Genomic DNA, 27,069 nt, shown 5'->3' on the forward strand with positions numbered 1-27,069 from the left:
CAGAGTAAAGTTTCCCTTCCCTGGCCTGACTCATCTGATTTCATCTCCTACTCCTCTCACTCTCTTTCACTGCCATCTGGCACACTGGTCTCTTTGTTTGTGTGCTCAGTTGCTCAGCTGTGTCCGACTCCGACCCATGGACTGTAGCCCGCCAGGCTCCTCTATGAGTGGAATTTCCCAGGCAAGGATACTGAAAGTGGGTTGACATCTCCTTCTCCAAGGGATCTTCCCAATGCAGGGACTAGTCTCTGTAACAGTCCTTAATCCTGCCAAGTGAGGCACATTCCTGCCTCAGGGCCTTTGCATTGGTTGATCTTTGTGCCTCGAATGTTCTGCGTCCAGGTGATTGAATCCCACATCCTTCTTCCTCACATCCTTCAGGTCTTTACTCAAATAACAGCTTCAGAATGACACTTTCCTTGTTTACCCTATCTAAAATATCCCTCAATGAAACTCCTGGTCCCCTTCCTTACTCTATTTTTTCTCCTTAGCATTTGTTAATCTGTAAAATACATAGAGACATACGCTTTGTTTCTTTATCTTATTTATAGTTTGTTTCTCCACTTGGATATTAGCCCCATAAAGGCAGAAATTTTTATCTTATGCTTCACTGTATCCCCAGCACCTTGAACCTCACATGACACATATGAGAGTCTCAAAAATTGCATACTGAATTGATTGATGAATCAATTAGCTGGTTGACATTTATCACATTTCTTGGCTACTGGCTGCTTCCACACCATGTCGAATTTGAAAGTCTCTATTGCCCAATGGGAGGAAATAAAAATCACACAAAATATGCTTTTGAAACTGTGGTCACCACAGATGAAAAGAAGCTTACTTATCAGCCAATGCAGATGGGAGATACATTTTTTTCCTTAATAAAAAGAGTTTTACATCAAAGACAAAATAGATAAGTTCTAACACACACAAGTTATGAATCAAGTTATAGCATAACAAATACAAAAAAGTAAATAGAGAAATTGACATATGGCATACAACCAATAAAAGCACACTAACTCAGAATGTAGTAGAAGTGATGTTGGTTGATAGGATCATCACACAGATTTCACCTGGCAAATGATTTAAAAAAGGAAATGGACAGCTTACAATGGCATGAGTAAAAACACGTAAGAGATCGCTACATGGGTGCTGCTGCTTTTAAAATGCAAAATTACCCATTTGAAGGCTTTGCTGCTTACCTACTAAAATAGCAAAGCTGCCTTTAATATTGATAAAATCTGAAGCTCACAGTGCTATCTTCATAGACATATAAAGCACCTCACTCCATGCTACACCCCAGGAGCATGTGGTTTTAATAAGAACAACTTTCTTCTTGTAGGATAATCTGCCAACCAGGCAATGGAAGACTGGACTTCTTGTAGTTATAAAAGCTAAGTCAAGGACAAATAAAGGAAGTACTATTTTATATCACATACATCCTTATACAGACATGCTCAAATCACTCACATATTAAAAAATAGCACAAAATAGGGACTTCCCTGGTGGTCCAGTGGGTAAGACTCCACACTCCCAAAGCAGGGAGCCCCGGTTCAATCACTGGTCAGGGAACTAGATCCCCTGTGTTGTAACTAAGACCAGGAACAGTCAAATAAATAAATAAATAAAATACAAAAAATCTTCCAAATTCCTCCTTGCAACACAGCTTTTCGAAAACAGTTTTTACACTCATCCTTCCTTCTTCTCCTACAATACTTGCCCTAATGCTGCACTAAATGTTTTGCCAAAGGCACCTCCAGACAACCAAAGCCGAAGTTCACGTCACATCTCTGAGTGACTTGCTTGTTTAAGGCATTTGTCTCTGCCCACCTCCCAGCCCTTGCAGTTCACTGATGCCACTTCTCTGGCTACTTATTCTTGGTTTCCTATGAGACTCTGTTTCTTCTTCCCGAAGCTTAAATCTGAATTCACAAAATAAAATACCTACAGGGACTAGGTAAGATGAAAAAGGAGGTCACCTGGCCACTGTGACAACCTGGAGAGCACCAGTCCTGCCAGAAAAGGATCACTGCCCCTCATCTGTGAGCATCAGGTGGCCAGATGACCCCACACTGTCAAGGATATCCATTAATCTTATTTTTACGGGAACTTTCCCAACTTTTTCAATGTCATCAATTTTGTGGTTAATGTTTTAATACTGTTACCCAAATCAACAGATCTGTAGCCTGGATATATCCCATGGACCTCAAATTTGTGTCATTTCCCCCATCCCATGGGTTTCTCATCTCGCTGCTCTTCTCCCTGAAAATTTCACTGAAATCAAGAGCCCAGGTGTGAATCTCCAGCCCAGAGCCCCCTTCTACCTTGTGGATTCACAGAACTGCCTACTGGATGTATCCATTCGAATGTCCCAATGGGACCTTGAAATACAACACGTGTATACTTTCCCTTCATCCTCTGTTCCCAAACATCTCTCAAGCCCCTTTCCTTCCCCTCTCTCTCCTGCCTCCGCTTCAATTCAGACACACAGTGTTTTCCATGGTTTACTCAATAGACTTCTGACTGTCCTCCCCACCCAGGCCTGTCCACAGTCTCTACTCTCAAATTCATTCTTCCATCAAAGCTAAAGCTACCTTCTAAAAGGCACAGCCTTGTATAACACAGGGAACTCAAACTGGTGCTCTGTGACAACCTAGAGGGGGTGGGATATGGGAGGAAGTGGGTTCAAGAGGGAGGGGACACATGTACACTTATGGCTGATTCACGTTGTCATATAGCAGAAACCAACACAAGATTGTGAAGCAATTATCCTCCAATTTAATTCTTTTTTTAAAAAAAGGAAAAAAGATAAATAAATAAAATGCACAACCTTAACATGCTCTGATGGCTCCCTTGGCCTTCAGGATAAACTGTGGATCCACACTGCTTGAGTCTGAATCTGCCCAAAACTTAATCTAAGACCAAGGCCATGCATGCTCAGTCATGTCCGACTCTTTCATGACACCATGGGCTGCAGCCCACCAGGTACCTTCTGTCCATGGGATTTTTCAGGCCAGAATACTGGAGTGGGCTGCCATTTCCTCCTCCAGGGGATCTTCCCCACCCAGGGATCGAACCTTCATCTCCTGCATTGACAGGTGTATTCTTTACCATTGCACCACCTAAGAACAGCACTATATAAATACTTATTATTCCATTTTATCATTAAGCATTGCCAGAGCCCTGAGTGTCAGCTGAGTAAGACCTGGAATTCTAAGTACACAGAGACTGACCCATCTCTTTGATGCTATTTTGACCCCCACGCCAGCCCCCAAGGTAGACACACCTGCATCAGGTTCACCCACAGCAACAATAAGAGGCCAGCAAAATTCACCGGCAGAGCTTTAGTCTCCTGTGTCTCTTTCAGTACACCCCTCACTCACTTCCAGCCAACACCCTTCTTGCATTTGCCCTGTTCCCCTTTCAAAACCAGTAGGAAAGGCTGTGAGGTTAGTCTTCGTGCTCAGGTATGAAGTGAGGCCTCTGGACACTTCTCACAACACCAAGGGCTCTTTGGATACAAACAACAGCAACTGGGCTGGCTCACTGATAAATCCCATCTGTGTCAAACAGAAGGCTCTTTGAAGCTCTGTGGGCCAAAGAGAAGCCTGAAGAGCCACACGTGGCCACAGACAGGAGCCGGGGCCCTTCTGAAGGACATGGAGACAGAAACAACTGACAGAAGAAGCGGTCTGGCCAGGGAGAACAAGGAACACACCAGGAGGCTCCTCCATCCTACCATCCCTCCACTGACAGACGCCTGACAGGCTGGGCGAACTGTCTGTCCATCCCATGGCTGGACTGGGGCAGAAGGAATCTCAGGGGCATTCTTAACAACCACCATCCCACCAAGACAACAACCAGACGGGGAGGAATAATTACTCAAAGGAAATGAGAGGGCTGCAGGAAGAGGAAACTGATGTGTGGCTGAAAAGTCCATTCAACTTTCCCACAGAGTTCTCCACTCTCGACCTTAGAACTATACATATAAATATGAGTATGAATAATGTACGTGCTTCCCTGGTGTCTCAGTGGTAAAGAAGCCACCTGCCAATGCAGGAGACTCGGGTTCAATCCCTGGGGCAGGAAGATCCCCTGGAGGAGGAAATGACAACCCACTCCAGTATTCTTGCCTGGGAAATCCCATGGACAGAGGAGCCTGGTGGGCCACAGTCCATGGGGTCACAAAGAGTGGGACAGGACTGAGCGACTAAAAACAACATGAATACTGTAGAAATCTAAGGAATTTCAGGTCTCAAGGATCAGGTCAAATTACCTCTGTGGGTGACTGAGGTCTCTAATGCCCCAAATCCTACTCATAGTCAAGTCAGTGACATCATCTCACCCCAACCTCTCACGAACACCCCTTCCCTCTCCACAAGCAGCCAGAGACTTTCCTAAACTACGTGTCAGAATGTGTCTATACTTTCCATAAACCTACAGTAGCTCCCCAGTGTGTTCACGACAGAGTTCAAACTTCTTTCCACAGATGTCAAAGCCAGAACATCCCCACCTGTATCTCTGACCACTGTCTACACCCATCTACTTCCAACCCCTCTTCCTGGGCTGCAACATATTCCTTCCCATCCCCAGCCATAGGGTACACTCTCTTTCCCAAATCTCACTGAAGTTGTCCCCTTGATTCCCTCCTTTTTCAGTTAATTCCTGTTTGGTCTTCAAGAAACGAGCTCCAGCGTCATCTCTTCCAGGACACTCTCTTTTGAGGCACTGCACACATGTTGATGTGTCCACACATCCATGCACACATCTCTAGCTACACAGGCACAATACTCGGTGCTTACAGATCTGTACTTCTCAGCAATATCACCAACACACAGGGATATCAGCAGGCAAGTGGGAGATGTCTAGTGGGATCCTGACTAAATGAATGTTCTACCTAACGGTAAAAAAAAAAAAAAAAAGGATTCTCCTGCTCAAGAGTGAGAAGCCTGCTCGGAGGGTGCCTTCACACCATACAGTCTTCCCTGTATGTGGGCTCCAGGATGTGGGATGAGAATGTTTGACCAAGCTATCATTTCTACCTATTCTGTGCCCCTGATACATCAAGGTCTTTCCAAAGGATTGTAGAAAAGCATCTATTGCTGCTAGAAGTCACAGATTTTGCTAAATCATAAATCCTCAACATATTTACAACAAAACTCTGAGACAGCCAAATGTCTGTTGCTGTAGTAAGTTGTCACAGAGACTATTTATTTCATGGAGTGAAAAAAGAAGTTTCACTTAACATTTTAAATATGATGGTTTATGTAACATCTAATCCATTATTTGGAAGGGAGAAAAAATGTTTTTATGCTTCACAAATATCCACATCCAGCTCCTGGAAACCAAGCTGGGAGGACTTTTTTTTTAACGCTTTGCCCAGAACTATCCACTATGACTCACTCCAAACTTTATCAATATAAATAAATTATAAAATAATGAGATCCCCAGGGGATGCGAGTCAGAATCACGTGACTGAGTGGGAGCTGCAGCTGGCTCCCACTGCCCAACATCAGGAGAAAGAATCTAATGGCATATCCCAAGCCCAGAAAAATGACAAAATTCAAAATTCAAAGTATAGTTTCCATTGAGCATGTATCGCTTTCACACCATCATAAAGTTGAAAAACAGTAAGTCAAAATATCATGTCAGGACCATTTGTAGATATAACCAAAAATGAATGGTCCTCAAATTCTAAAACACTACTATCTTGCACTCCATAGAAAAAATTTGCCAACCCTTGAGAAAATACTTAACACTCAAATAACAAAAATGCCAATAACATAGAGATCCCCATATTTGATTATAAACTCTTCCCTTTGATCATATGTGTGCATGCTAAATCGCTTCAGTCATGTCCAACTCTGTGTGACCCTGTGGACTATAGCCTGCCAGACTCATCTGTCCATGGGATTCGCCAGGCAAGAATGCTATAGTGGGTTGCCATTCCTACTCCAGGGGATTGTCCCAATGCACTGATCAAATCTGCATCTTACATCTCCAGCATTGGCACGTGAGTTCTTTACCACTAGCACCACCTGGGAAGCCCCAGTTTGGAATTCTCCAGGCAAGAATCCTGGTGTGGGTTGCCATTCCCTTCTGCAAGGGATCTTCCCAACCCAGGGATTGAAACTGGGTCTACTGCATTTCAAGCACATTCTTTACTGTCTGAGTCACCAGGGAAGCCCTATGATCATAGATACCTCTCGCAAATTCAAACTGTAGACTAGCATAGAAATTAAAAATTCCTAAAATGCCCTAGAATTTCTTTTGTCAGATATGGCTAGAACAAATACTGTCTCCAATCCTGTGGTTGCTTTCATCAATTGTTATTGTTACTGTTTCATTAAAACCTGAGTTAAAAAAGAGTTTTCAATTTGACTTATTAAAATTAATTTGCACACCTCTCCTTTCTCCAGTCTACATCCTAAGGGTGCTCACTTCTCTCTGAGTTTCAAAGTTCTCCATATAAGGAAGAAAAGGTGGGGTAGAACAGGAAGGAAGAAAAGGAGAGACCCCAAGCTCTGGCAAGCACAGCAGTGACATGGACAGAGCCCCAGGGATGGCTTTTGGCATCATCTCTGGACCAGTGCAGACTCTCTTCCTGACCTAAGCAGAAGTCCTCACTCCACAGTAAATAGGAATGCATGCTTGAAAACAACGAATGATATGATACTTCTCTTTTTCAGGAGCCACCTAGTTTTTTCACCTGAAATCATAGATAAACAATACAGGGAATTGTGAAGGTCCAAAATTAGATAGTATGACATGAAAAGAGACAAAAACATATAACATGACCAAAAGTTAATTTGGCTGTGGATTTATTCTGTAGCAGTAGTTCTCAAGTGACTCCCGATGGCTCAGTGGTAAAGAATCCACCTGCCAATGCAGGAGATGTGCGTTCAATCCCTAGGTCAAGAAGATCCTTGGAGGAGGAAATGGCAACACACTCCATTCTTCTTGCCTGGAAAATCCCATAGACAGAGAAGCCTGACAGGCTATACAGTCCATGCGGTTGCAAAGAGTCAGACATGGCTGAGCATGCACACAAGCCAGCCAAGTAGTTCTCAAAGTGTCATCAGGGACCTCTGGGGTTCCTAAGATTATTTAAAGGGCTCATGAGGTCAAAACTATTTTCATAATAAACTAAGATGTTATTTTCCTGTTTCCTTCTCATTCTCTCCCAAGTGTCCTATGGAGTTTTCTAGAGGATACAGTCTGTTTGAGAACATAACAGACTTAGTAGAGAAGCAAATCTAAGCATTCCATTGTGTTCTATTAACCTAGACAAATAAATTTGTAAAAGTGTAAAACAATGTCACTTATAATCATTTTGTTTAAAAAAAGATAGTTATTTTTCATAAAAATATGCCATTTGTGTTAACATGGTATGAGATTATCGTTAGTTTAAATGGATTAATGATTAATTTGAAATGTATTTTCATTTCTAATATAAACATTACCTGGTAACTAAGTTGGTAAAGAATCTGCCTGCAATGCAGGAGACCCCAGTTCAACTCCCAGGTTGAGAAAATCCCCTGGAAAAGGGATAGGCTACCCACTCCAGTATTCTTGGGCTTCCCTGGTGGCTCAGCTTGAAAAGAATCTGCCTGCAATGCGGGAGACATAGATTTGATCCCTGGGTTGGGAAGCTGCCCTGGAGAAGGGAAGAGCTACCCTCCCTGGTATTGTAGCCTGAAGAATTCCATGGATTATATAGTCCATGGGGTTGCAAAGAGTTTGACACGACTAAGTGACTTTCACAAAACAAAACCTTTTAAGCATATACAGGTCCTGAGACCAAAACATTTGAAAATGCAATTTCACAGCAATGCAATCTCAATTTCTTTTTCTGAATTTTTATTGTAGTAAAATATACATGACCTAAAATTTACCTTCTCAACCATTCTGAAGTATACAGCTCAATGGTATTAAAAGCATTCATAACAACATGCAAACACCATCTGAAACTCTAGAATTCTTTTCATGCTTAAAACTGGAACTCTCTACCCGATACGGTACTTCTTGTGGATCTGTCTATTTTGTCCAATCAGCTAATCAGCCCACACTAATGGGACCCTTCCTCCTCTAGCATGTGTAGGGTGTATCTGTGTAGTTGGGTGTGTGGGGCAGGACCCTGTATGCAGGAGAGACAACTCTATCCCCTCCTATCTACACCACACAGTCCCAGATGTTCACTGCTCAAAACCACCTCCAGTTCCACTCCTTATGATTTAACTCTGCCTTCATGGGGCATTCTGAAACTTTACCCTAACATCTAATAGCATTTCAGTTCAGTTCAGTCGCTCAGTCATGTCCAACTCTTTGCGACCCCATGGACTGCAGCACTCCAGGCCTCCCTGTCCTTCACCAACTCCTGGAGTTTACTCAGACTCATGTCCATTGAGTTGGTGATGCCATCCAACCATCTCAACCTCTGTCATCCCCTTCTCCTCCCACCTTCAATCTTTTCCAGCACCAGGGTCTTTTCAAATGATCAGTTCTTTGCATCAGGCGGCCAAAGTATTGGAGCTTCCTTCAGCTTCAGCATCAGTCCTTCCAATGAATATTCAGGACTGATTTCCTTTAGGATGGACTGGTTGGGTTTCTTTGCAGTTCAAGGGACTCTCAAGAGTCTTCTCCAGCACCACAGTTCAAAAGCATCAATTCTTCGGCACTCAGCTTTCTTTATAGTCCAACTCTCACATCCATATGTGACTACTGGAAAAACCATAGCTTTGACTAGACGGACCTTTGTTGATAAAGTAATGTCTCTGCTTTTTAATAAGCTGTCTAAGTTGGTCATAGCTTTTCTTCCAAGGAGCAAGCATCTTTTAATTTCATGGCTGCAGTCACCATCTGCAGAAATTTTGGAAACCAAAAAAAAAATTAAGTTTGTCACTGTTTCCACTGTTTCCCCATCTATGTGCCATGAAGTGATGGGACCAGATGCCATAATCTTTGTTTTTTGAATGTTGAGTTTTAAGCCAACTTTTTCACTCTCCTCCTCTTTCACTTTCATCAAGAGGCTCTACGGGCTTCCCAGGTGGCTCAGCAGTAAAAAATCTGCCTGCAATGCAGGAGCCTTAAGAGATCTGGGTTCGATCCCTGAGTCAGGAAGATCCCCTGGAGCTGGGCATGGTAACACACTCCAGTATTCTTGCCTGGAGAATCCCATGGACAGAGGAGCCTAGTGGGCTACAGTCCATGGGATCGCAAGAGTCAGACATGACTGAAGCGACTGAGCACAAGACACTCTTTAGTTCTTCTTCACTTTCTTGCCATAAGGGTAGTGTTATCTGCATATGTGAGGCTATTGATATTTCTCCTGGCAATCTTGATTCCAGCTTCCACAGAGACTGAAACAGAACTGTTATTTTGTTTGTTTGTTTGGGTGTCTCCTGAAGAGGTACAGGTCAGCAGTGGACTGCTGTGGGGATAGGGGCTTTGGGTGCAGTAGACCTGAGTATGGGATAAGCCCTCTTGGAGGAGATTGCCATTAACCCACCATAGAGCCACCAGAACTTACACAGGACTGGGGAAACAGACTCTTGGAGGGTACAAATAGAACCTTGGGGGCACCAGAACCCAGAGAAAGGAGCAGTGACCCCATGAGAGACTGGCCCAGACTTCCCCGTGAGTGTCCAGGAGTCTAAGGCAGAGGCATGGGTGGGTGGTGGCCTGGTGCAGGGTCGGGGGCCCTGAGTGCAGCCGTGTGTGCATGGGAACTTTTGAAGGAGGTCCCCATTATCTTCCTTAGCTCCACCATAGTTTGACCTCAGGTCAAATAACAGGGAGGGGAACACATGGATACCTGTGGCGGATTCATTTTGATATTTGGCAAAACTAATACAGTTATGTAAAGTTTAAAAATAAAATAAAATTTAAAAAACAAACAAACAAACAAACAAAAAATAACAGGGAGGGAACACTGCCCCGCCCTGCAACAGAAATAGCATTTAAGTGGGGATTATTTCCAAGTTGCTGATACTAACTTATAAATGAAGGGTTTGCTGTTGTGCTCTTACCTGCTGATGTGGGTGAGAGAAGCAACTGGTAAAAAAGCAACTAAAAGCTAACTCAGGAGCTGTGAGGGTCCCCTTACATAACTGTACATCCTACTGGATACTCTCTACTTCAAAGCCCCGAATAAAAGACATGAGATGAGAAGGCAAAGTGTGCTGCAGCTTCCACATTTTAAGCCTGGAGGAGCTGGAAGAAGGGAATTCAGGGCTCATCACCAAAAGGAGGCACCACGCTGACATTTGATTTCTAATTAGATCCAGAAGCTTGGGGAAACAGCTTAAAGGTAAAGCTCTCAGGCACCATATGAACTTTCATGAGATTCCTATTTTTGCATATCCAGAGCGCCTACACCGTAGGATGTGTGATTTCAGGAGGTGATGAGAAGGTATGAGGATACTGATACCTTTTATACTTCCTCAAAGATAGAAAGATAAACACTTTTACATGATGACACTTTGTATTTACACATTTAGGGATGAGGAGACAAGCTTCACCAAGAAGGTTCAACCCTGAAAGAGCCAAAGGGCTAAATCTTAGCCAGGCAAGAGCTAATCACCAATAGGAGGAGGGTGGGCAGGGTCCTCATGAGGTGGTGCTGTTCAGTCGCTCAGTTGTGTCTTACTCTCTGCGACCCCGTGAACTGTTGCCCACCAGGCTCCTGTGTCCATGGAATTCTCCAGGCTAGAATACTGGAATGGATTGTCATTTCCTTCTCCAGGGAATCGACCCCGCATCTCCTGCATTGGCAGGTGGATTCTCATGACACCCCCTCATGAAGGTACCACACTTAGAAAACTGGGATCTTAAGAACCCACAAGAAAAACACTATCCAGAAGGTATGATTTATTGACCTCAAAAAATATGCAAACTACAGTCTTTAGCCCTGGAGTTCTCCCATCTCTTTAGCCAATAAATTTGTTATCTTAAGTAAACCGTAAGTGTTAACTGTTAGCCACTCAGTTATGTCCGACTCTGCGACCCCATGGACTGTAGTCCACCAGGCTCCTCTGTCCATGAGAGAATACAGGAATGGGTAGCCCCTCCCTTCTCCAGAGGATCTTCCCAACCCAGGAATGGAACTGGGGTCTCCTGCATTGCAGGCAGAGTCTTTACCATCTGAGCCACTAGGGAAGCCCAAGTACATGATTTTAGGTTCACCTTGGCAGGCCAATCAGGACTTAGGAAAGCCAAACAAGATGACAGAAGAATGAAAGCAAAAAAAAAAAAAAAAAATGCAAACATGTTCAAGCCCAAAATGTTAGTCTGCTGGCATTCTTTTATCTGAACACACTAATGATTTGTCAGGATATAAGTCAGCACTACTGAAAGCAGCCTTCAAGAGGCAGATGCCTCTTCACTGATCTTTGGAGTAATTTTCAATTCCATGGTCCGTTTATGCTGTCATTTCCCTTCAACGATTGATTGGTCACTGGGTAGTCCATCATTTCTTCAAGACTCCATCAGGCTCCCTGTGATGTTCCTTATTGATCTTCAGGCCAGCATATTCTGCTACACGTGGGTTCCCAGATGATAGACCATATGTCACTCTCTTGTATCTTTTAACGGGATCCCCGTGGGTACAGAGGAACAGTCCCATGTGATGAGGAAGACCCGGTAAAGAAGGATTCCACTGAGATGCAGAAAGCTGGCTTCTAGCCATGCCTGACGCTCCCCATCAGGCCTCGCCCCCATACATCTTGGGAGAGGCTCCGCATCTCCCCGGCAGCACGCTGATCACGGATGTCTTTCCATTTAAGTCAGTTTGAAAGCAGCTTGCTGGTGATCATCAAAGACCAAATGCTTAGAATCTCACCACACATGTTCCCACATACCCACTCATAGTTCTCCTAATTCAATTTATAAAAATGATCCAAATTAACACATCTAAATGACTCTATGGAAGAAGAATATTTGTAGAAAGATCATCTATTTTTTTAATCATAAAATTGCCAGGTTGTGGGGAGAAAAAGCAGGGAAGGACAAGTAACACATTCAAACTTACTCAGCGACTGGAGACAAAGCCAAAGGAATGTCTAATCTTCTAGAAGTGTTAGTATTGTATAACTCCCCATTCAGAGATGGGTGTGTGTTGGTTTACCGAGGAGCTGGTCTCAGCTCCCTAACCTCGGCCACAGTCGCCTTCCACACGGACAGAGGGACAGACGTAGACGCCAAACCTCCCCTGCCCTCACCTGTGTTTGTTCCCTTAGATAACTGGCCTACACCTGTAGGATCTCCACTTCCTCACTCCGTACTCATTCTCACTCAGTCCCAGCTGGCTTGAGGTCTCACCTCTCCAACATGCCTCTATCTAGCCTCCCAATGGCCATGCCAGAACCTCTCCAATCTCTTCGTCTCTACTCTCATTTTCACAGCCTTCACGGCTGATCTTCTAGAAACATAAACTGGCTCCTGACACTTCCCTGCCACAAATCCATGAACTCCTCCCCAGAGCCCTGGTGATAAGCTCTTGAGATCCTGAACTTGGCCCTAAGTGCACAGCGTGACCTGGCCCCTGCCTTCCTCTCTGAACTCCTCCCAGCACCTTGGCCGATTCTCCTAGAGTTCCTCCAACTGTCCAGGTTTATTCCTGTCTTAGAATCTTCACACTCTCCGCAGCCTGGAAATCTCTCTCTCTCTGCCTTTTCAATGTAATAAACTCCTCTTCACCTCTCAAAGAAAAGTCTCTTCCTCAGTAAGGTCTTCCCAGCTCCCCCACCTAAACGAGCACCCGCACCCCCATCCCTGCTACTCTCCCAGATGCAATTCTTTAGAACTCTTGCCACTACTTAAGTGTTTGCATTCATTTGTTTAACATCTGTCTCCTCACCAGCCCCAGCCTAGTACATAACTCAGGGTAGATACTCAAATACTTGTTGAATAAATGCTTGTGCCAATTTGTATATGTAAAGAGGATATATACACGACCACAGAAGCTAATCATTAAGTCAAAGTGGGTGAGCATCTGCTGGGTGCTCAGCTGGCTCAGGTGATCTGCTCAGGACATCAGCAGGATGCTTCATTTGTTGTGGACTTCAGCAAGCACACTGAAGCCAGCTGCTATCAGGACTAACTGCTTAGCTATAATGCTAAGTCACTTCAGTTGTTTCCAACTCTTTGGGATCCCACGGACTGTAGCCCACCGGGCTGCTCTGTCCATGAGATTCTCCAGGCAAGAACACTGGAGCGAATTGCTTATCTATAGTGTTACTGGCTAAAAGGAGGTCTTGGGTCATTATCATCCAACACGTGTGCAATTAAAGACAATTTTATAAGGTATCTACTCCAAACAAACCATGGTGCAGGAAGGAACTTTGCTCAATATTATGTAGCAACCTAAACGGGAAAAGAATTTTTTAAAAAAGAATAGATACATATATATGTATAACGGAATCACTTTGCTGTACACCTGAAACTAACACAACATTGTTAATCAACTATACAACAATTAAAAAGCTTAATAATTATATTTAATTTTTTAATAAAAATCTGCTTTCTTTCTCTGCCTCTTACACAATTCTAGCCAATAGGATGTAAACAGAAATGTGCTGGGAAAACTTTTGAAAAAAATAACAAACATCATGCAAGGCTCTGCAGGATCCCAAAGAGAGCAAGACCCCCTTGTCTGCAAACAAAAAAATACTACAAACTAATCTAGGAATTACTTAGAGCTTAGCAAGAGGAGTTAACTTTTATAGCCCATAGATGTATGTCACAAAGTTGCAAAGGCTGATCTTAAGAAATGATGAAGGAAGATAAGGATGGACTTTTTCTAAATCAGCTTCTACATTTGACTGCACACTCCAAATATTTTTGTTGTGTTCATCACAATTGTGATTTCTCTCCAAGTTTCACCTACCAGGTCACTGAATGCAAAAATAAAACAGTAAAAGGTACTTTCTTCTTCTCCCCTGCCCCAACTAAGCATTCTAGCTAGCCAAGAGTAACAGCCAAAATCCAGCTTCAGGATGAAATTCAAATTCCACCACCTCCAAGGACCCTCCCCATCCAGTGCTCTCCTTGTGAGACACAAAAATGATGGACCTGGAGTCAGAAGACTCCTGTGTGTGTTGCTAGCTCAGGAATGTCCAATTCTTTGCAGCCCCATGGGCTGTAGCCTTCCAGGCTTCTCTGTCCATGAGATTTCCCGGGCAAGAATACTGGACTGGGATGCCATTTCCTAGAAATGGCCAAATCCAAGTCTCACTCACTTTGCCTTATTTTTTTCATCTGCAACTTGGACTTCCTAACCTCCCCTCAGCCTGTCACTTATTGTACTTGATTACTGTGAGAACTGAAATGAGATAACCTTGTGAGGTTTCTGCAAACTGCAATAGGCTAGACAAAGATGACAACGTGTGATTTTTATCAGGACTCATATTTAGCATCTTGTGTGGTTCTGTCTTATGCGTGCTAATCTTGAGTCTCCAAGTCCGCTGTAAGTTCAAGCTTGCAGAATGTATCTTAGATTCTGCCTGTCCTTAGTGCCTGCAGTACTGGACACAAGGTGGTGGTGGTTGTTGTTTAGTCACTAAGTTATGTACTTAGTGATTCTTTGTGAACCAATGGACTGTAGCTTGCCATGCTCCTCCGTCCTCCACTATCTCACAGAGATAGTTTGATCAAATTCACATTCATTGAGTCAGTGATGCTATCTCACCATCTCACCCTCTGCTGTTCGCTTCTCCTTTTGCCTTCAATCTTTTCCAGCATCAGGTAATCACACAATAATTTTTTGTGAGTTGGTTACTGGCTGGTTTTTTTAATGGATTTGACAGAAAGTGCACTGTCCTGTGATTTTCCTGGATTTCTCACTGATAATAAACATCCTTTCTGGAAATAACCATAATGTTTACCTACCCCATGACCTTTATGGTCTGTTTCCCTTTTTCCCAACCAGCTGGGCAGAGTTCCACTGGAGAGAGGATAATATTGGCCAAAGAAAAAAGAATATTTTTCTAGCATAGTTTTCAAGTTTCTTTTCAAGGGGAGATGGGGAGAATGGGGATGGGGAGATGGGGAGTTTCAAGGGGAGAAGCAACCAAAAAGTTGCTTCGTAACAGCAAGCCACCTCTCAAGGTCACCATCAAACAAGCCCAGCCTGAGTCCTACTAAGCGCAGGGCACAGGGTCAGGGCTACAGGGATACACAAAAAGGAATCGAGCAGTGGCTCCAGCTCCACAGCCAGACTGCAAGGGACAGAATTCTAGCTTCCCATCATCTTCATTATGTGACTTTGCACATGATACTCAGTTGTCTCTTTTTTCTCATCTACAATAGGGTGATTCATGGGGGCAGAGATCAGAGTTATGTAGCAATAAGCCAAGGGATGCCTGGAGCCACCCAAAACTGGACTAGGACAAGAACAGTCTTTCCCCTTGCCTGTGGGCAAACTTGATTTGGGTCTGCTAGCCTCCAGAACTGTAGAAGAATATTTTTTTCTGTTGTTTTAAGCCAATAACATAAAAAATGGGGTGTTAAAACAGCCTATCTCCTAAGGTTGTCATCAGGATGAAATGAGTTAATGCATCAAGAGCTTTCAACATAGTGCCTCATTTAGGGTAACAATAATGTCCAGCAGCAAGATCTTCACAGCTAAATGAGAAGCAAAGTAAGTCTAGGAGCCATGAGCAGGTAGAAATCAGGCCCCCAGTCTTAGTAGGTTTTTCACACAAGTGGTACTTGGGCAGATCTACCTTCTTGACACCTGATCAGCAGGGACTGTAAGCACGCCCACCCTTCCCTCTGCCTCCAACCCCCCTGGATAGCTGTTCTTGCCTGCTAGTGAGACCTTGGGTCCAGCCCCATCCTGCGGTCTCCCATCAGCTCAGAGGGCCCTGCATGGGCTCCATGTATTGCTGGCTCCCACAGAAACACTATGACCAAGAAAGGAAGCCTCACTTCCCAATGGGAGTGTTTTGAGGATTAAATGAGATAATGCCTGGAAAAGTGCCAAGCAGAGTAGCTGGCATATGGTATCCAGCCCATAATGCTATTGTTTATATAGATAGATATTGTGATAAAAAGTGAATGTCGCTCAGTCGTGTCCGATTCTCTGTGACCCCATGGACTATACAGTCCAGGGAATTGTCCAGGCCAGAATACTGGAGTGGGTAGCCTTTCCCTTTTCCAGGGGATCTTCCCAACCTAGGGATCAAACCCAGGTCTCCCACATTGCAGGAGGATAAAGAAGAGGACTTCTCTGGCAGTCGAGTGGTTAAGACTCCACACTTTCACTGCAGCGGGCCTGGGTTCCATCCCTAATCTGGGGAACTGGAGAATGAAGATCCCGCATGCCTCGAGGCATGGCCAAAAAAAAAAAAAAAAGAGGAGGAGGAAAACCCTTGTGATGCCTGCTCTCTTGGAGCTGACACACATCCCAGCCCCAAACGCCAGACACAGGGCAGATGGAGAACTCTGGTAGAACAGGGAGGCAGTCTCTGAAGGATGACAGTGACCGGCAAAATTCACTGAACACACAAGCGGTGGCTGAAGTGCCCACTCTTCCCTCTCTTTCTTTAAAGTAATAAGGAAGAAGAAAAAACTTAGCTGGTGCTTTGCTGACAAGCTCAAGTGTCAGAGCGTTGGCTTTTTAATATTTTAATACTTCTGAACAGAACGAAGATTGCTTCCAACCTCCCCATTTGCTCTCACATACTCGACCAGGAAAACCTTAGCTTTGCTGCATTTATTAAGGGCTTTTCTTGTTCAGGCTGATTTTCCAGGTAATGATGGCTCAGACACAAGACAGAGGCAAAACAGATTCTGCAAGTCTCCTTAAAATATTCACAGCAAGCTCTGGATTCCGAGTTTCTGAGTACTTCATGACCATCTTCTCCCTACCCCAATACTAATCATTCCTAGTTTTGAAATGACTAATTTAATATTAGAACAGGAGAAGAAAGGAATCTGGCGAGAAATGAAAAAAAAAAAAAAAAAACAACAACAAAACTGGGAGCAGAAACTTCACCTTACTGCATATGACCAAGGCCTGGTCCAACCCCCGTGGTCTGGTTGTAAACACATACTGAGTGAATCAATGTCCTTAAGCAGTTTACCACCCGGGTAAAGAGTGAGACCTACCTAGTACAGCAAGTTCAACCACAGAATCAATGCCACCCTCTCTCAGCCTGAGACATGTGCAGAGAGAAGGACTAGTGCATCTGCCTTTAGCAAGAGGGCAGGTGCTCAGGAAAATGCTTGCATTCTGTTTACCTGGGCAGGTATTTGCAAGTAGTCAGAAAGGGGAGCAAAAAGGGGTAACTTACCCAGTTCTAAGTGAATGCTTATGCAAATCCCTTAAGCAAATACATGAAAAGGGATGGGAAGGTTTCTGATCTGGTTTTTCTCACCTGCCCTACTCTGGGGGCGTGTGAGGTGAAAGACAAAAATCAAGTCAGAGGGCGATGAGAAACACCCCCTCCACGCCCCAGCCTCAAACCAGGACTTCTAGGGTCATTCTGGCGTGTAGAGGTGCTTCTCTGTTGCCCTCCACCCCTGTCCTGGGTTCCCAAAGCTAGGCTACCGTCTCAGGGTCCCTAGCCGAGACGCTCAGACACCAATGGCGCAAAGGGTGCTCCTTTCCCAAAAGAGACCACAAGAGGCAGAGCAGGAGAAGCGCGCGGGGTTGGGGGGGGGGGGGGCGGGGGTGCGTGGGGAGGGGGGGGGGAGAGGTTGTTCAAAATGATCCCTGCAATGCGAAAGGCGCCCAGCCCGGCTCGCCGCGGCCCACTGCCAGCAGATCTGGCTGGCTCGCCAGCCGATTCACCTCGAGAAGTCGGGCAACCAAGCAGCCGAGCGCGGGAAATGGAAGTTTGCGACCCCGAAGTACCCACTCCCATCACGACCACTGATCCAGACGCACGTTCGGCGGGCGACCTGACACGGGCCGGGCCCTGCCAGCCCCAAGCGGCTCCTAGCCGGAGCGCGCCGGCGGTCCCCGGGCGCAGCGCGGCACCGAAGCCAGCACCCTGCGCCCGGGGTGCGCTCATCCCAGCAACTGTCGCGGGGCGCCCTGCACTGCTGCGGGGCAAAGGGGAGGGAAGAGTGACAGGGAAGAAGGCGGAGCAGGCGGCCAGGGAAGCACTTACGGCCGTCCGGAAAGCACCTCCTCCTCTTCTCTAGGAAGAGAAGGAACGGCTTCCAGGCTAAGGAAACGCCCCAGGGCTGCCCCTCCGCGAAGTGCAGCCTTTCAGCCGCTCCTCGATTCTCCCGTCTCCATCCGTCCCCCACCCGGCGCCCAAGAATGGATTCTAGACACCCTCCCTGCGGCTTTCCAAGGGACCCAGACACTGTCTAGGCTGCCGGCGGCTCGCGCAACAGGCGGATCCTTAGGGCTCCAGCGACGACGGGCTCCGGGGACCGGAGGATGGAGCGCGCCGGAGACAGGCGCGCCCGGCAGGACTCCAAGTCCCCTGCAGGTGTAGGTTTGCGGGGGTCGTGCACTCGTGACCTGGGCCACGGCGGGATGATGGGGAAAGTTGCAGGGTCGCACGGAGAAGTCTCCGGAGCGCGCGGGGAGGAGGGGACACAAGCATGTACCTGCAGGCGTCCCGGCGCCTTTGGCTGGTTCCGCTCCGCGCGGCCACCCGCCCGCGCTGCAGAGATCAGGCGTCCCCGCGCGGCCCCGCGCCCGCCGCGCCGGCGGCGAGGAGAGCCCGGTGGCCCGCGTCGGTCGGTCTGTCCGTCCAGTCGGGCAGGAGCGCGGCGCCCGGGAGCCGCCGGCGGGGCGGGGCGGGGCGGGGCCCCCCGCTCGGCCGCCACCCCATTGGTCGCAGCTCCGCTCGCCGCCTGGCTTCAGGCTCACAGTCGGCGCTCCGGGCCCAGGGCGCGGCGCGGTACCGCTGGCGATCGCCGGCTGCGGGACTCAGGCCGCGCGACGAGCGGACTGTTGGATGGACCGAGAGGCGGCCCCGCGGGACGCGCGCCCCCGCCCGGACCCAAGTGCAGAGTCACCCCCGGGGCGGCGCGCCGGGTCCAGGCGGGAGCAGCAGGAGCGCGCCCCGCGCCTCCCACCTGCGCGCCCTCCGGGGATGAGTGCACCTTGACCCTGCGGGAGACCGGTGACCTCCTCTGCGGCCCCGGCGGCCCCCGCAACGCCTCTCCGCCCGCAAGCAAAGCTCTGCGAATTTGCCAGAATTTTCTTCCCAAAGACTGCGGCCCCCAACTTGTTTTAAAACAAGTGCGAAGGAAGCAGCCCCAGGTCCTGCCTGTTTACCACCAGCCCCGCTGCCTTAAGACTCGTGCACAGTGTCTTCAAGATTGTTTTACACGCTCCGTTTCTCCACTTACCAAGTCAGAAGAGCTGGCGGACGTGTGCACTGAGCGGAAAGAAGACGAGTCAGCCCCCTTCTCGAAGGATGGTCGAGGGGTTCGGAAGGAGATGCCTCGGAACAAACCTAGAACCCCGGCGAGGGCGGCGTGTGGTCCAGAAGGCCCCGCCCGCACCTCCGCACTGAGCTAGGACGCTCAGCGAACCGCCCGGAGGCGAAATGGGACGCTCGGGGACCCACCCCCGCGCTCCCCCTCCCGCCCCCAAACTGCAGATTTTTAAGTTGTGCAGACTTGCAATAATTCTTCGGAGCCAGCTGCTCCGAGCTGTAGGCGCCCAGTGTTCCTCGGATTCCCGCCCCATATCTCGCAGTCTGCCAACCACCCGCAACCCAGCACCCTCTCTCCCATCACTTGTCCCAGACCAGCACCTAGCAAGACCACACACACATAGTTAAGTTCCAGGCATTGAGCCAGGCCCTCGGGAGGGGATGAGGGCAAATGGGTGTGAATAAAGAGTGAAAGACACTTTCTCTGACCTCACCGAAGTACCCCCATGGTGTCTTTGGGGTTTTTCTCGTCATTTTTGATCAAAGCCCACAGTGGGAGTCAGATAAGGGAGCAATACTTACAAAGTCTGGTAGGCTTCTAGAAGGAGGTCAAACCTGAACCTTACAGGGCGGTTTGGCTAGAGGAGAGGATGGTGGCCAGCAGGAATGGCGGAGGAGAAGAGAAAGTCGTCTGCTCTCAGCCTCCAGCATTTTCATTTGGCAAGGAAAGGATGCTGGATTCAAGGAAGGCAAGATGGGCATGCAGATGACTGGAGAACAGATGTTTTGGGGGGGAGCTCTCTGACCCTGATCCCATCACTCTTTGAACCCTCTAGGCTGCCCCATCTCTTGTGGAAGAGGATTCAAAGCATTTATCTACACTGCCTTAGCAAGTGGACTGGAAAGGTAAATTTTCATGCACCATCCATCATCTTATCATCAAAGCTAAGATTATTCTAAAAATATATTTACTTTGTATCAGCACCTGAGAAGAATGCTTCCAGGTCTCTCCAGCAGTTAGCAGTTTAATCATTTTTAAATCACCAAGTTTATCCCAAAAGTCTAGCATTGTTTACTTGAGAATGAAGTATGTTCCGTATCTCTAAGCACTGCAGAAGGCATCTGCAGTGCAGAAGAGTCCGAGTGAGATCCTTCCAGTGGGGTCTGGCTGGCACATGTGAACTGGAGGGAAGGCACACACACACTTGGCATCTGTGAGACCTGGGGACAGAAAGTACAGGCCTCCTCCACTCTGGGCATATTTAGGGGAGAAGTTAGGTTAAAAGGAGCACAGATTTGAGAGCCAGACTGAGTTTTCATCCTGCTGTACCCTGTGGGGAGCCCTGAGAGCAAGTCACTTGGCTTTTCAGCCCTAGTTTATTCACCTATAAGAAAAGTTTCTCCCTCAAAGTGTGATCATGTGAAGCCAATGAAATAACAGAAAAGCTTTGCATGGACCGTAAAAAGCATGTCTATTTCCTATTCCAAGGTTGAGCCAGGCCAAGTGGTGAATGCACACACTTCAGCCACACACACACAGCCACACTTTCACCCCCCTCCCCAAATCTAGAGCCCCTTCCTCTGACCACAGTCTCCATCACTAAAGTCCATGCTCTGATCTGTCTGACAGCTTCTTTCCTCCCACACACCCACCTCCCACCCCACCAAAATGTCTTTTTGCCCCATGATATGACACCCCATTTTCTTTTCACTAACCCTGCCCACAGGGAAGCACCTGGGCAAGCCATGCATCAGCCTGGAAGGGGTTAATCACCAGCTGACACTGGTACTCACCCCTCCGTGGTTTCAGAGAAGATTCCAGGAGTTAGTGGGGAGAAGATTCCAGGAGTTAGTGGAGGTGTATCAAGCAAGTGGGCCTCATGCAGCCTGTCTTCAGGGCTCCATATTCTCCTTGCTCTCGATACCTCCCATTTTCAGGGTCTCCTCTCACCCACTTACCCACAAGTCTATGTGATCTCTTCCCTCTCCCTGCCCAAAGCTGTCCTTGAGCTTCCGTTCTCAGGAAAGAAAACAACTGGGAGGCATCCCTGGAGGCAAGAGCAGTACGCATTTGTTTTTAAATGGGGACAGGTCTACAGGTGAAAAGGAAGAGGCTCTCATCTCTGGCAGCAAGGGGGAGAGTGAGAGGGTATCAGTAATGATGGGCAACGTTTACTCATTTGGTGGCTCTTATTGGCTAGTCTTTATCCCGCAGTTTGAATGTCAGTCCAGCCAACCTGAGCACATTAAACACTAAAATTCCTTAAACTCACCAGCCATTTTCATGTTGTCCCACCTTCACAGTGGTGCTTTCTCTCCTTAAACCCTCTACCAAACCCTTCTTTGCTCAACAAACTCCCCTTCTGTTAGCACACCATTCAGCTGATAATCACTACCCTCAGGAAAACCACCCCTTTCCTGTCCTGAATGATACATCTCCTCTCCCTTTGGAAACAGTGACAGACTTTGTTTTCTTGGGCTCCAAAATCACTGCAGATGGTGACTGCAGCCATGAAATTAAAAGATGCTTGCTCCTTGGAAGAAAAGCTATGACCAACCTAGGCAGCATATTAAAAAGCTGTCATATTAAAAAGAGACATTACTTTGCCAACAAAGGTCCATCTAGTCCAAGCTATGGTTTTTCCAGTAGTCATGTATGGCTGTGAGAGTTGGACCATAAAGAAAGCTGAGCGCTGAAGAACTGATGCGTTTGAATTGTGGTGCTGGAGAAGACTCTTCAGATTCCCTTGGACTGCAAGGAGATCAAACCAGTCAATCCTAAAGGAAATAAGTCCTGAATACTCATTTGAAGGGACTGATGTTGAAGCTGAAGCTCCAATACTTTGGCCACCTGATGCAAAGAACTTATTCATTGGAAAAGACCCTGATTTGGGGAAAAATGGAAGGCAGGAGGAGAAGGGGACAACAGAGGATGAGATGGTTGGATGGCATCACCGACTCGATGGAGATGAGTTTGAGCAAGCTCTAGGTGTTGGTGATGGACAGGGAAGCCTTGCATGCTGCAGTCCATGGGGTGGCAAAGAGTCAGACACGACTGAGCAACTGAATTGAAGTCTGGTGACTGATGGCTGCAGTCACCACCAGCAGTGATTTTGGAGCCCAAGGAAATAGTCTCTCACTGTTTCCATTGTTTCCTCATCTATTTGCCATGAAGTGATGGGACCAGATGTCATGATCTTAGTTTTCTGAATGTTGAGTTTTAAGCCAACTTTTTCACTCTCCTCTTTCATTTTCATCAAGAGGCTCTTCAGTTTCTCTTCACTTTCTGCCATAAGGGTGGTATCATCTGCATATCTGAGGTTACTGATATTTCTCTCAGCAATCTTGATTCCAGCTTGTGCTCCATCCAACCCAGCATTTCACATGATGTACTCTGCATAGAAGTTAAATAAGCAGGGTGAAAATATACAGCCTTGGTGAATGCCTTTCCCAATTTGGAACCAGTCCATTGTTCCATGTCTGATTCTAACGGTTGCTTCTTGACCTGCATACAGATTTCTCAGGAGGTAGGTCAGGTGGTCTGGTATTCCCATCTCTTTAAGAATTTTCCACAGTTTGTTGAGAGCCACACATTCAAAGGCTTTGGCATAGTCAATAAAGCAGAAGTAGACATTTTTCTGGAATTCCCTTGCTTTTTCTATGATCCAGTGGATGTTGGCAATTTATTTATTTATTTATTGGTTTTTACCATGCAACAACATGAATTGGCCATAGGCATATGTATGTTTCCTCCCTCCTGAATCCGCCCCCCTCCCCGACCTCCCTCCCCACCCCACCCAAGGTTGTCACAGAGCACCACTGGCTTTGGGTTCCCTGCATCATATGTCAAATTCCCACTGGCTATCTGTTTTACATATGATAATGTATATGTTTCAATGCTATTCTCTCAAGTATGTTTTAGTTTTTTGACCACAAGAAATATGGAACCTTAGCTCCCCCACCAGGAATTGAATCCACACCCCCTGCATTGGAAGGCTAAGTCTTAACCACTAGACAAGGGAAGTTCCTCCATATTGAGGTTTTTGTGTGTGTGTGTGAGCATACTTTTTATTTATTTATTGTATTATTTTTTTAATTTATTTATTTATTTTAATTGGAGGCTAATTACAATATTGTAGTGGTTTTTGCAGTACATTGACACGAATCAGTCATGGATGTACATGTGTTCCCCACACTGAACCCCCCTCCCACCTCCCTCCCCTTCCCATCCCTCAGGGTCATCCCAGTGCACCAGCCCTGAGCATCCTGTCTAATGCATTGAACCTGGACTGGCAATCTGTTTCACATATGATAATATACATGTTTCAATGCTATTCTCTCAAATCATCCCACCCTCGCCTTCTCCCAGAGTCCAAAAGACTGTTCTTTATATCTGTGTCTCTTTTGCTGTCTCACATATAGGGTCATCCTTACCATCTTTCTAAATTCCATGTATATGCATTAATATACTGTATTGGTGTTTCTCTTTCTGACTTACTTCACTCTGTATGATAGGCTCCAGTTTCATCCACCTCCTTAGGACTGTTTCAAATGTATTCTTTTTAATGGCTGAGTAATACTCCATAGTGTATAAATACTCCATTGTGTATATGTACCACAGCTTTCTTATCTATTCATCTGTTGATGGACATCTAGGTTGCTTCCATGTCCTGGCTATTATAAACAGTGCTGCGATGAACATTGGGGTACACGTGTCTCTTTGATTCTGGTTTCCTTGGTGTGTATGCCCAGCAGTGGGATTGCTGGGTCATATGGCAGTTCTATTTCCAGTTTTTTAAGGAATCTCCACACTGTTCTCCATAGTGGCTATACTAGTTTGCATTCCCACCAACAGTGTAAGAGGGTTCCTTTTCTCCACACCCTCCCCAGCATTTATTGCTTGTAGACTTTTGGATAGCAGCCATTCTGACCAGTGTGAGATGGTACCTCATTGTGGTTTTGATTTGCATTTCTCTGATAATGAGTGATGTTGAGCATTTTTCATGTGTTTGCTAGCCATCTGTATGTCTTCTTTGGAGAAATGTCTGTTTGGTTCTTCGGCCCATTTTTTGATTGGGTCGTTTATTTTTCTGGGATTGAACTGCAGGAGCTACTTGTATATTTTTGAGATTAATTCTTTGTCAGTTGCTTCATTTGCTATTATTTTCTGCCATTCTGAAGGCTGTCTTTTCACCTTGCTTATAGTTTCCTTCGTTGTGCAAAAGTTTTAAGCTTCATTAGGTCCCATTTGTTTATTTTTGCTTTTATTTCTACTACTGTGGGAGGTGGGTCATAGAAGATCCTGCTGTGATTTATGTCAGAGAGTGTTTTGCCTATGTTTTCCTCTAAGAGTTTTATAGTTTCTGGTCTTACATTTAGATCTTTAATCCATTTTGAGTTTATTTTTGTGTATGGGTCGGGAAGATCCCCTGGAGAAGGAAATGGCAATCCACTCCAGCACTCTTGCCTGGAAAATCCCATGGACAGAGGAGCCTGATAGGCTACAGTCCATGGGGTCGCAAAGAGTCGGACATGACTGAGCGACTTCACTTTCACTATGGTGTTAGAAAGTGTTCTAGTTTCATTCTTTTACAAGTGGTTGACCAGTTTTCCCAGCACCACTTGTTAAAGAGATTGTCTTGTCTCCATTGTATATCCTTGCCTCCTTTGTCAAAGATAAGTTTTAAGTGTTTATGCTCAACCAGGCAATGAGGGCCTTGAAGACTGAATTTCCACAATCTTCTCTAGGGTATGCATATTTGTGAAATGAATTACAGTGGCTCTGTCATAGGATTGCTCAACTCAATCTGCTCCTCGTGGGAACTGACATTCTTTTTTTCCTCTGTTACCTTTTATCAGGTTAAAATAAACATATAAACTTTCACACTGATGTCTTTGCTTGGATGCCAGGCAGCTCAAGACTAAATCTTGTTAATTAGCTAGAATGCTTTTATTCTAGATTATTACTACAGTTATCGCTCTTCTTTCACAAAATCACTTGTATGCTTACTTTAAATGCCCTCTGTTATATTATTTGAAAATGCCTTAAATATTTATAGCCTTAAAGTTCAAAGACTTGAATTCTAATCCACTTCTGCCTTTGAACAGGACAGTGATATCTCCTTTTCAGTTCTCTTTGGACTTGGATTAGATAATGTCCAAAGTCCTTGTGCGGAGAAGGCAATGGCGACCCACTCCAGTACTCTTGCCTGGAAAATCCCATGGGCGGAGGAGCCTGGTGGGCTGCGGTCCATGAGGTCGCTAAGAGTCGGACATGACTGAGCGACTTACTTTCACTTTTCACTTTCATGCATTGGAGAAGGACATGTCAACCCACTCCAGTGTTCTTGCCTGGAGAATCCCAGGGACAGGGGAGCCTGGTGGGCTTCTGTCTATGGGGTCACACAGAGTCGGACACGACTGAAGCGACTTAGCAGCAGCAGCAGCAGCAGCAGCAAAGTCCTTGTGAGTTCTAAAAGCTTACAATTCTACAGACAAAGGGACATGGTTTATATTTTATTAAAGGAAAAAAAAACCCTGTGACAGAATGTGACTTAAATCTCTAGGCACAAAGGAATGCTCTCCTAGGTACTTGGAGATTTCCTCTGAGAACCCCCAAGGTGAGTTCCATGGAACATCTGTGCCTTGGTCAAAGGCTTTGGCGAATGCATACTGCATCCCACTTGTCAATACACACAGTACAGTTTAGTACAGTAAAGGCTCTGTCTAAGAAGTTTAGGCCATAAGAATCCCACAAGGGATGGACTTCCAGATGGCTCGTAATCTGGCCGAGGCCTACCTTTTCAGCCAGTGTCAGTGTCGCACTCTTTTCTCTGCCTTACTCATTGCTGTACCTCTTCCCCAACTCCAACACGCTTCTCACTCTTGTAATCCAGCCTAACATGTGAGCTCCATTCTTCCCCTGGGCTCTTCGTGTGCTCTCTGAGCCTTTGCCCCCTTCTTTACCTGGCAAATGCCAATGCAACCTCCAGTATCATTATCACCCATTCTCTGAGGCTTTCCTTTAACCCGCAAATCCAATTTAGTTGTTCCTTCCACTGGGTCCCATTTTACTTTGTACAGTTATACTCCTGTACTACTGTTGCCTCCTTGGATTAAGTCTCCTCTGGTAAACTGTGAGCTCCTTGAAGGCTGACATTATGTGGTATTATTCAGCTCAATACCACAAAGCCTGGCCCATTACAGGTGCTCTGTGTCTGCTTTAAGAATAAAAGAATGAGATGGATGGATGGATGGATGGATGGATGATGGATACAAGGATGGAATACAGGCCTTCAGGCTTCAGGGAGGAGTCAGGAAAGCAAATTCAGAGGCACCAAAGACCACCTCTGATGTGTGAACCTGGTGGGTTTTCCTTTGGGGGAATCCTCCACCTGTTTTAATAATCCTTCATTTGTATGATAGAACCTAGGGGTCTAGCCTTCATTTCCAACCAGAAAAAGGAAGATTTTCTCTGTGATGGAGACTGCTAGAAACAACCTCGTGATCTTCTCTCTTATGCTTCCTCAGTAGTAATATCCCCAATGGTTACCTGGCTCATAAGGTAACCAACCCTTCCTGGTTTTCCTGGGATTGTCCCAGTTTTAAAAGTCCAGTGATCCAAGAACCTCCCTGGTCCAAACAAACCAGGACAGTTGATCATCCTACAAGTTACACTGCTGGCCAGGGATAAAGTCTACATGTCCAAACCTCTCGTGCCACT

The 27,069-nt window shown here is 46.1% G+C and overlaps 1 protein-coding gene across 4 annotated transcripts in view; it reads right to left on the minus strand.

Annotated features, from left to right (window-relative positions):
• The window catches only part of KCNS3 (potassium voltage-gated channel modifier subfamily S member 3), a 46,974-nt gene extending 27,279 nt beyond the window's left edge, over positions 1-19,695 (minus strand). The window contains exon 1 of one of the 4 annotated variants that reach the window (XM_006051889.4): positions 19,318-19,695. The gene's annotated coding sequence lies outside the window, so the exon portion shown is untranslated. Of the gene's footprint in view, positions 1-12,028; positions 13,194-18,567; positions 18,702-19,317 lie in introns of those variants that run through there. The other 3 variants (XM_006051888.4, XM_045162301.1, XM_044926220.2) reach the window with 3 other exon arrangements.
• Positions 19,696-27,069: the final 7,374 nt, after the last annotated feature.

The sequence above is a fragment of the Bubalus bubalis genome, chromosome 12 (assembly GCF_019923935.1).
Source record: "Bubalus bubalis isolate 160015118507 breed Murrah chromosome 12, NDDB_SH_1, whole genome shotgun sequence".
In the NCBI taxonomy this organism is placed as follows: domain Eukaryota; kingdom Metazoa; phylum Chordata; class Mammalia; order Artiodactyla; family Bovidae; genus Bubalus; species Bubalus bubalis.